The following is an 8,926-nucleotide window of genomic DNA, read 5'->3' on the forward strand; positions in this document are numbered from 1 at the left end:
CCACTAGCTATAACTTTTGGTAAAACGACAAGCGCTCGGTCCTACAATTGGTATCAGAGCCAATGTCATGGGTTCGAGTCTCATTGATTGCATGAAGTTCAATTATTGGGAGGGAGATTGGTGGGTGCAATAATTGTCCCTACTTGGTATAGCGATCGAACCGTGATGCTTGAGCTGATATGCGATTTAAAAGATTTGAGTTACACCATTACCACTAGCTATAGCTTTTCGTAAAGCGGCAAGCGCTCGGTCCTGCAGAAAATATACGCTAAGATATTATAATAATTAATTAAAAAATTTATTTTTAAAATTCACATTTTCGTTATAGATATAATAATATTATAATATTTAATATATTTTTTAACATATTTATTGCATTATATCAATAATATTTATTATTATTTTTTGTTTTTTGTAGTTGAAGAATCTGGTCCAATTCATATTAATTCAATTTCCATATCGGACAGTCAACACGATTGCAATAATCATGACAAAAGAATATCAATAACATCAATCGGTACAGTTAAATTTTATGTTATTATTATTTTTCATTTAGAATAATTTAATTTTTTGTTATGTTATTATATAAATTTTCTTTTATTTTTTCATACAATTTATATTTAACAATGTTGTTAGATCTATTTTATTGTGGTGATGAGAATCAAAACAAGTAGGAATAACATCAACCAGATGCAAAGCAGTAGCTCTTAACTTGCTTTACCAGAAGCAGTACTTTAGTTACTGTTTAACGGCTTAATACAACAGTAGCAAAACTTAGCTCTACTGGATCAGTACTTGACGGCATCTCACTCAGTCGTTCCTATCTTAAATGTTACCGTTACTTTACCTAGTACCAAGTATTTATCGCACCATTAAATGTTGTACGAAGTCATTTAATTCGCTTTACCCATTTTTTTAAGTAACAAGACTGATTGTGTTGAAAGCTTTTTGCAGGATCCATTTAAGGAATAAAGCTGTTTCTTTCAGAAACCAAAAAAATCGTTTTTGATCATAGATGTTGGATTCAAGTTATCTATATATATGGATCAAAACCACTTAGAGAACATCGCTAATCTTTTTATCTATCCAACACTACAATGAGCAACCGCTAACCAATCTTCATCTTCTAAGCTCATACATGCAGAAAAGCAGTACACGCTTCATATTTTACATCTGATCAATGGAGATCATTTTGTACTGCTGTTTCTTCATCTCTTCAAGCAAATCAATTTTACTATATTTCGAGAGAAGATTTTGTAAAACTGGAAAAGAGTCTTTTCCAGGACCCTGTTGTATTTAACTTTTGTGATTGAGTTACTAAGAGTTTCAGTAGGCAAAAGATAAGCCCCGCTGAAGTGGGTGTGTACAAGTGTGTACTGTAAAAATCAATGTCTTTTATTGATACCTTCTGGAAACAGAAGAAGGGGAGACGTAGAAGATTTTATCTTCGAACTTCCAGAAACAACTACTGTTTTATTGCCTGCTGTTATTAATATTTTCACCATACTCCATCGGATCGTTTCCGTACTTACATTTGTGATCTGCTGGACTTACACTCGAACAAGAACAACTACAATCTCTAACAGGATTCTAGCACCCTTTGCAAAAACTATCATCAAAGGAAAAGAGTTTATTCATCCCTCTCCCCCCCCCCCCCCCCCCTAAACTCTACATCGATCCCCAACAATTGTCCTTTTATTTATAGATTATTGGGATATAGGGGATCCAACGTACAAATGTGAATTTTGTGGTACGATGTTCTGGTATGAAGAGAGGTTATATCAAAGTTATAAATCTAGAAATCCTATGTACTCTCTATGTTGTATGCAATGAAAAATACAACTTCCTTCTTTAAAAAAATCTTCTCAAGTATTGCATGCTTTATTGAACGGAGTGAGTGATAAGAGCAAACATTTTCTGGGGAGCATCCGATCATACAATAATATGTTTTGCTTCACGTCGATGGGAGGGAAGATTGATTCAAGTTTAAATCGAGGTGGCTCCCCTCCAATTTTTAAACTTCATGGTCAGAATTATCATTTAATCGGAAGCCTACTTCCATGTGAAGATGCATCCCCGAAGTTTGCTCAGCTGTATATTTACAACACAGAAAACGAAATTTCCAATCGGATTTCTGCTGTGAGTTATATCTCAAATCTATATATTACATTGAATAGAACATATTTTCTATTTTTGTTCAAGAAATTAATTTTTTAAAATCGAAATATTTTTCAGACAAAATAACGACACAAATAATCTGCATTTAGAGATAGTTTCTGATTTGAAGGTAATGTTGGATGAAAACAATGTTTTGGTCAAGTGTTTTAGGATGACCAGAGAAAGAATGATGGTAGAAGGACGATTAGATGTGAAATTAAAGTTGATTGGTAGAAGAAGTGGGGACGGAAGGAGATATAATCTTACATCTTCTTCTGAGGTTGCTGCATTAATCGTGGAAGATTTCGATGAGTCTTTGGGAAACCGAGATATTTTAGTAGAAACGCAAACGGGGCAACTCAAACGTATCAATGAGTTGAATCATGCTTATCTTGCTCTCCAATATCCTATAATTTTTCCATATGGTGAGGATGGTTATAGATAAGATATTCCATTTTCAGAATCTTAGTCAAGTATTGGAGGAAGAAAAAAGGTGAATCTAAGAGAATTTTTTGCTTATCGACTGCATGATAGAGATTTTGAATCTTCGAGTATTTTGTTTTCAAGAAGACTATTTCAACAGTTCATTGTTGATGCATACACAATGGTGGAATCTGCAAGGTTGGCATATATTCAGATGCATCAAAAACAATTGAGATGTGAAATGTACAAAGGTCTTCATGATGCGCTTTTGCACGGTGAAACAAATGCAGCTACACAAGGAAGACGTATTATCTTGCCTTCTTCTTTTACCGGAGGGGCAAGATATATGATTCAGAACTATCAAGATGCGATGGCTATATGTAAATGGGCCGGTTATCCAGATTTGTTTATCACATTTACATGTAACCCAAAATGGCCAGAAATTTTGAGATTTATCGAGCACTATAGGTTGAGGACTGAAGATCGTCCAGATATTGTTTGCAGAATCTTTAAAATGAAGTTAGATGCCTTGATTAAAGATCTCCGAAAGAATAAAATATGTGGAAATGTTAAAGTAGGTAAAAAAATATTATGTTTTTTTTAATTATATATAAGGTTCTACTATTTTGGATTTTAGAAAATTAATATATTTTAGTAAATATAATTAATTCTTATTCTCATATTGTTAGTAATATACACCGTGGAATTCCAAAAGCGAAGATTACCGCATGCCCACATTTTTTTCCTCTGTAAAGAAGACAAATATCCAGGAACAGAGGCGATGCCGATATATCATATCATTTCTACTGAAATTCCTGATGAAAAAAATTATCCTGTTTATTTTGGTGCTGTACGAGATCTAATGATGCACGGTCCATGCGGCGAACAAGAAAGAACTCTCCATGCATGTCTAACGGTCGTTGTACAAATCATTTTCCTAAAAATTTTGTTGAAGTGACATCAATTGATGAGGATGGATACCCAAGTTATAGACACAAAGATAATGGGCGAACAATTATCAAGAATGGTGTTAATCTGGATAACAGATTTGTTGTTCCCCGTAAACATTATTTGTTAATTTGGTACGGAGCCCATATGAATGTTGAATGGTGCAATCAATCTCGAGCTATCAAATATTTGTTCAAGAACATAAATAAAGGACATGATAGTATGACTGCCTCATTCTATAAGAGCTCATATGATGATAGTTGAGGGAAAAATGTTGATGAAGTTAATATGTACTACGACTGCAGATATATTTCCCCGTGTGAGGCTGCATGGAGAATTTTAGGATTTGATATTCAATACAGAGATCCACCCGTCGAGCGTCTGAGCTTTCATCTTCCGAATGAACAAAATATTATTTTTTCAGATTCAGATGAAATCAGTACTGTTCTCTCGATAGAACTACAATTAACCAGAGATTGTTCTTGCTTGGATGGAAGCTAATAAGAAATATCCAGAGACAAGAGAGTTAACATATGCTGAATTACCAATGAAATTTGTTTGGAAGCAAGAAACACGAGAATTTGTTCCCAAAAAACAGAGATTTTCAATTGGACGCATTTTTTACGTTCCTCCTGGTTGTTAGGAAATCTACTATTTAAGATTTCTTCTCAATGTAAACAGTGGCTCCACGTGCTACGATGATATAACCTTTGTTAACGGTGTTCAATACCGTTCATTTCGTGATGATTCCTATGCATTAGGGTTGTTGAATGATGATAAGGAGTGTTAGAGTAGGTGCACGTCGAGCCAAGTGTTGGTCGAATGCTCACAATGAAACTCTATGTATAAGCAATCTTTATTTTAATAATATTTGATATTATTGTTTTGGCACATCTTTATCTGTATACCCATGCTAGTTGCATAGATAAAGCCCTTGAATATACAAATAGTAGAAAGAATATGAGATGCTCATATGATGAGTATCATGAAACTCATATTTGGAATACTGTATATTCTAAACAGTTCCTAGTCGATTTCAGGCGCCGCTAAGAAGGATATAGGCCGCTCGAGTTCGAGACTAGTATCTGCGATGTGAGTACCATGTTTCCTTGGTAGGGGACATTGTGATGTCCGAGCATGCAGATAGGTGCTCCTGGTAGAGTGCACTGAACAACCCTCCATAAAGGACTTTCCAAGTGGTTCTCACTTATCGAGTGGAAACGTCCTAGTTTATGGTTGTACACCATTAGTCCTTATGACCCGGGACAACATTGAGACTCTATGTGCTAGCATTACACTTTGATTTGTTTACGGACTCTCAAGGGGTCAACAGGTGGCAAGGTTGGGTGTTTTGTTGAAACATATAGGAGTCGATGCATTGTAGTCGGGGATTCACCGCTTACCTTCGGGTATGGATATCTTATGTGTATGTAGTATGAAATCTCTGATCAGAGTATGGTGGTAATTATGAAAGGGATTTCATAGATTACACCATCGATGCAACTACGACATGACCCATAGTATCGATTCATTGACAACTCTCGATAAACCAATGGTTGTCGAATCGGTCGGGATATATGAGTTGAAGGGACCGTACTGTACGCTAACCATAATTGAATTGTTCTTGCAGGCACTATCATTTGATACATAGGGAATCATGTAAGCGATGCTGCTAGGCGTTTAACATGATTGGTTGGGTACTATCAGACTTGAGTTCTGACGTTCTTGTTATCAAGGAGTTGATAAGTAAGAATGGAGCAATTGGGGTATGCTCGTATAAGGACATGTTTAGTCCGAATCACATAGAGATGTGAACCCACGGCTAGTTGTATCAATGAACCATTGAGGGCCACACAAGTGCTAGCTTTCTAGATCCCGTTGAGAAGTTAAAATAGTTCAAAGTGTTGAACGGCTTATAAATGAGTTTATAAGCGTAGGGAAAAATAGAAGTGTGACTTCTATGAGAGAAATGTGACTTTTAATTTATAAATGTGTTCCTAAATTAAAAGTTGGCCAAATAAATAATGTATTTGAAAATTGTGATTTTCATAAACATTATTATGGACTAAATTAAATTAATTCAAGTATTGAATTAATTAAACACTAGTGGGCCTAGTAGAGTCCAAATAATTAAATTAATTCAAGTGTTGAATTAATTAAATCATATTGGGTCTTGTAGAGCCCAATAGTAAAATAATTATTCAACTAGTGACTTGAGTAAATTCAAGTAATGTTTAATTAGTCTCAAATTTGTTTGAGATAATTAAATTAAGTCCATGGATTTTTAATTGTTAAAAATCAAATAAAAATTCATGCATGGGAGGTGAAGAGTTGGGAGACAACTTTTGCAACAACCAAGGCTTGGCATGCAACTTTTTGCCACAGCTTTTCCCACTACCAAGAAAAGTCTCCCTCCCCTTCATTCTATCTTGCCATGGCCGAATTTTTTGGGATTATTCTCTCCCAATTTTTGTTCTTCAATTGTTGAGGAAACAATACACTTCTCAAATAAAAATGCTCTAATTTTTCTAGTGCAAAATTAGAGTGGTTCTAGCTAGTTGGTGGTGGGCTTAATATTTGAGCAAGGTGGGCTCAAAGGAAGCTTGAAGATTGTCTTGCCATTCAAGAGCTAAGGTGTTTACACCTTAGTTGGAGCCATCATCAATCTTTTAAGATTGATAGATACATTTCTAAACACATTATGAATGTCATTTTTGTGTTTTTGTATATGCTACACACTAGTATAGTGGTGCTCGAATTTTTCATGATAAAATCGAAAATTTTGTAGCTTCCGTTGCATTCGGGCACCTAAAATCGATCCCTTTCAAAGAGTTTACTTGAATTCCAATCAATGTCTTTTCCCAGTGATCAATATTTCCAGTCTTCACAAAATAGACTAATACATGATGAGTTGCAGTTTGATAGAAGATCTTTGTCGCAAGAACATGATAAACTAATTAATAATTTGAACTCAGAGCATCATCGTGTATATGATACAATAGTGAAACCAGCTGTTTCAAATAAGGGAGGAGTATTCTTTGTATATGGATATGGAGGTACTGGAAAAACATTTGTCTGGAAAACTCTGTCTTCATACTTGAGATCGAATGGAGAAATTGTCTTGAATGTGGCATCAAGTGGTATAGCATCTCTTCTACTGCCTAGTGGAAGAACTGCTCATTCCTGTTTTTCAATTCCATTTAATCCCAATGAGGAATCAACATGCAATATCAAACAACGGAGTCATATTGCAGAGCTTATTGTAAAATCTAAACTTATCATTTGGGATGAGGCTCTAATGACGCATAAGTTTTGTTTTGAAGCTTCGGATAAAAGCATGAAAGAAATAATGAGATTTGTCAATCCTTCAAACCTTCATTTACCTTTTGGAGGCAAAATGGTTGTTTTTGGTGGCGATTTTCGACAAATATTGCCCGTTATTCCAAAAGGAAGTAGGCAAGATATTGTTCACGCCAGTATCAATTCTTCATATCTTTGGAGACATTGTATAGTTTTGAGATTGACGAAAAACATGCGATTACAAAATTTAGATTCTGATGAAGAATGTGCTAAAATAAAAAAAATCGGATTGGACTGCTAATTTAGGAGATGGAAAAATTGGAGAACTTGGAGGACAAAATGATGGTTATGCGACAATAGATATTCATGATGAACTTTTGATCAAAGATTGGAATGATTCTATTGTAGCAATAGTTGAGAGTACGTATCCATCTTTTGACAACAATATCAATAATATTGCATATTTTCAGCAAAGAGCTATTTTGGCACCAACACTGTCGTTCAGTCCATAAATGAATACATGATATCTCTAAACCATTCAAAAGGAAGGTTGTATTTAAGTTCTGATACGACATGTCACTCAAATAGAAATGTTGATCTACTGAAGATGTTCTGGAGTACCGAATCACGAGTTAAATTTGAAGGTTGGAACTCCGGTTATGTTGCTGCGGAACATAGATCATTCTCTTGGATTATGCAATGACACTAGATTGATCGTGATAAGGCTCGGAAACCATGTTTTGGAAGGAAAAATTCTTACTGGAAGTAATGCAGGTCATAAAGTGGTTATTCCAAGAATGTCATTGACACCTTCTGATCTAAGGCTTCATTTTAAATTTCAACGAAGACGGTATCATTTGATTGTATCTATGCAATTACAATCAACAAAAGTAAGAGGCAATCATGGTCTCATGTAGGACTTTTTTTGAAAAATCCTGTTTTTAGTCATGGTCAGTTGTACGTTGCTGTATCCAGAGTTACGAATCATAAGGATCTAAAAATTTTGAGATGTGATAGTGATAACAACCTGAAAAATTCAACGACATATGTTGTATTTAAGGAAGTTTTTCAAAATTTGTAATTTGTTTTTGTTTTCTAATTGTATAGTCTATAATCCATTTAGTTAACTTGTATTTTAATTTAAAATATTTATTGAAATTAAAACCACATTAAAAGTTTGTATCGTATTTATCATTTTATTTTGTTACAGTTATTGTTTTGTACATATTACATAAATTTATATGTGAATACAATATCATTGATAAACACATTATGTCATTCATTGTCTAATACAAGCGTGATATTAATTTTCAGACGAAATACAAAAATGGCTCTTTTATTCAGTGTTTCATTGTTAATATATATAACATTTCGGAAATTAAAGAATTATATATGTATTTAGGTTGGTGGTCGACATCAATATACTAAACATGATAAGCATCATGTCATTGCATTAGGTTAACATAATCTAAAAATTTTATATATGATAGTGATTATCATTTCAAAACGTTAATCGACATACATTTTATTTAATAAAGTTATTCAAAATTAGCGAAAAAATAGTTTTTTATAATTTTTTTTATAATTATATTATTTTTTGTAATTTAAATATTTATTTTTTTATAATGATTTATTTTTAATAATATCATCTCGTGCATCGCACGGGTGGAATAATAGTTATTATAAATATATGATTTTCATTTATGAGCATACTAATTTACCATTTTGTTTATTATATACTTTGTCGTGTTAATGAGGTTATTTAATTAATTTTCTATGTTGGTTTAATATAATCATTAATATTGCATTTAACTCAATCAAGTTTATTATTATTTTAATTTTACTTTTAGATTTAATTTTAATTCCTTAAATTTATATATTACGGTCAAATTCATGAAAATCCCTACCATTATGTGATACGTTAGAAAAATGTTAATATTACTAATAGTAAGGTAATAATGATAAGACGAAGAGATATAAGCCAGATTGAATAAAAATAAATTTTTAATAAATATTAAAATCATATAAAACATCTTTATCTCATTTAGAATATATATTTTAAAGCTTTTTATGTATCAATAGAGATACGTGATTGAGA

The 8,926-nt window shown here is 33.1% G+C and overlaps 1 pseudogene; it reads left to right on the forward strand.

The window, feature by feature from the left end:
* LOC140817952 (uncharacterized) overlaps positions 1-7,919 on the forward strand; it is a 42,391-nt pseudogene extending 34,472 nt beyond the window's left edge.
* The last annotated feature ends 1,007 nt before the right edge of the window (positions 7,920-8,926 follow it).

The sequence above is a fragment of the Primulina eburnea genome, chromosome 17 (assembly GCF_022965805.1).
Source record: "Primulina eburnea isolate SZY01 chromosome 17, ASM2296580v1, whole genome shotgun sequence".
NCBI classification, from domain to species: domain Eukaryota; kingdom Viridiplantae; phylum Streptophyta; class Magnoliopsida; order Lamiales; family Gesneriaceae; genus Primulina; species Primulina eburnea.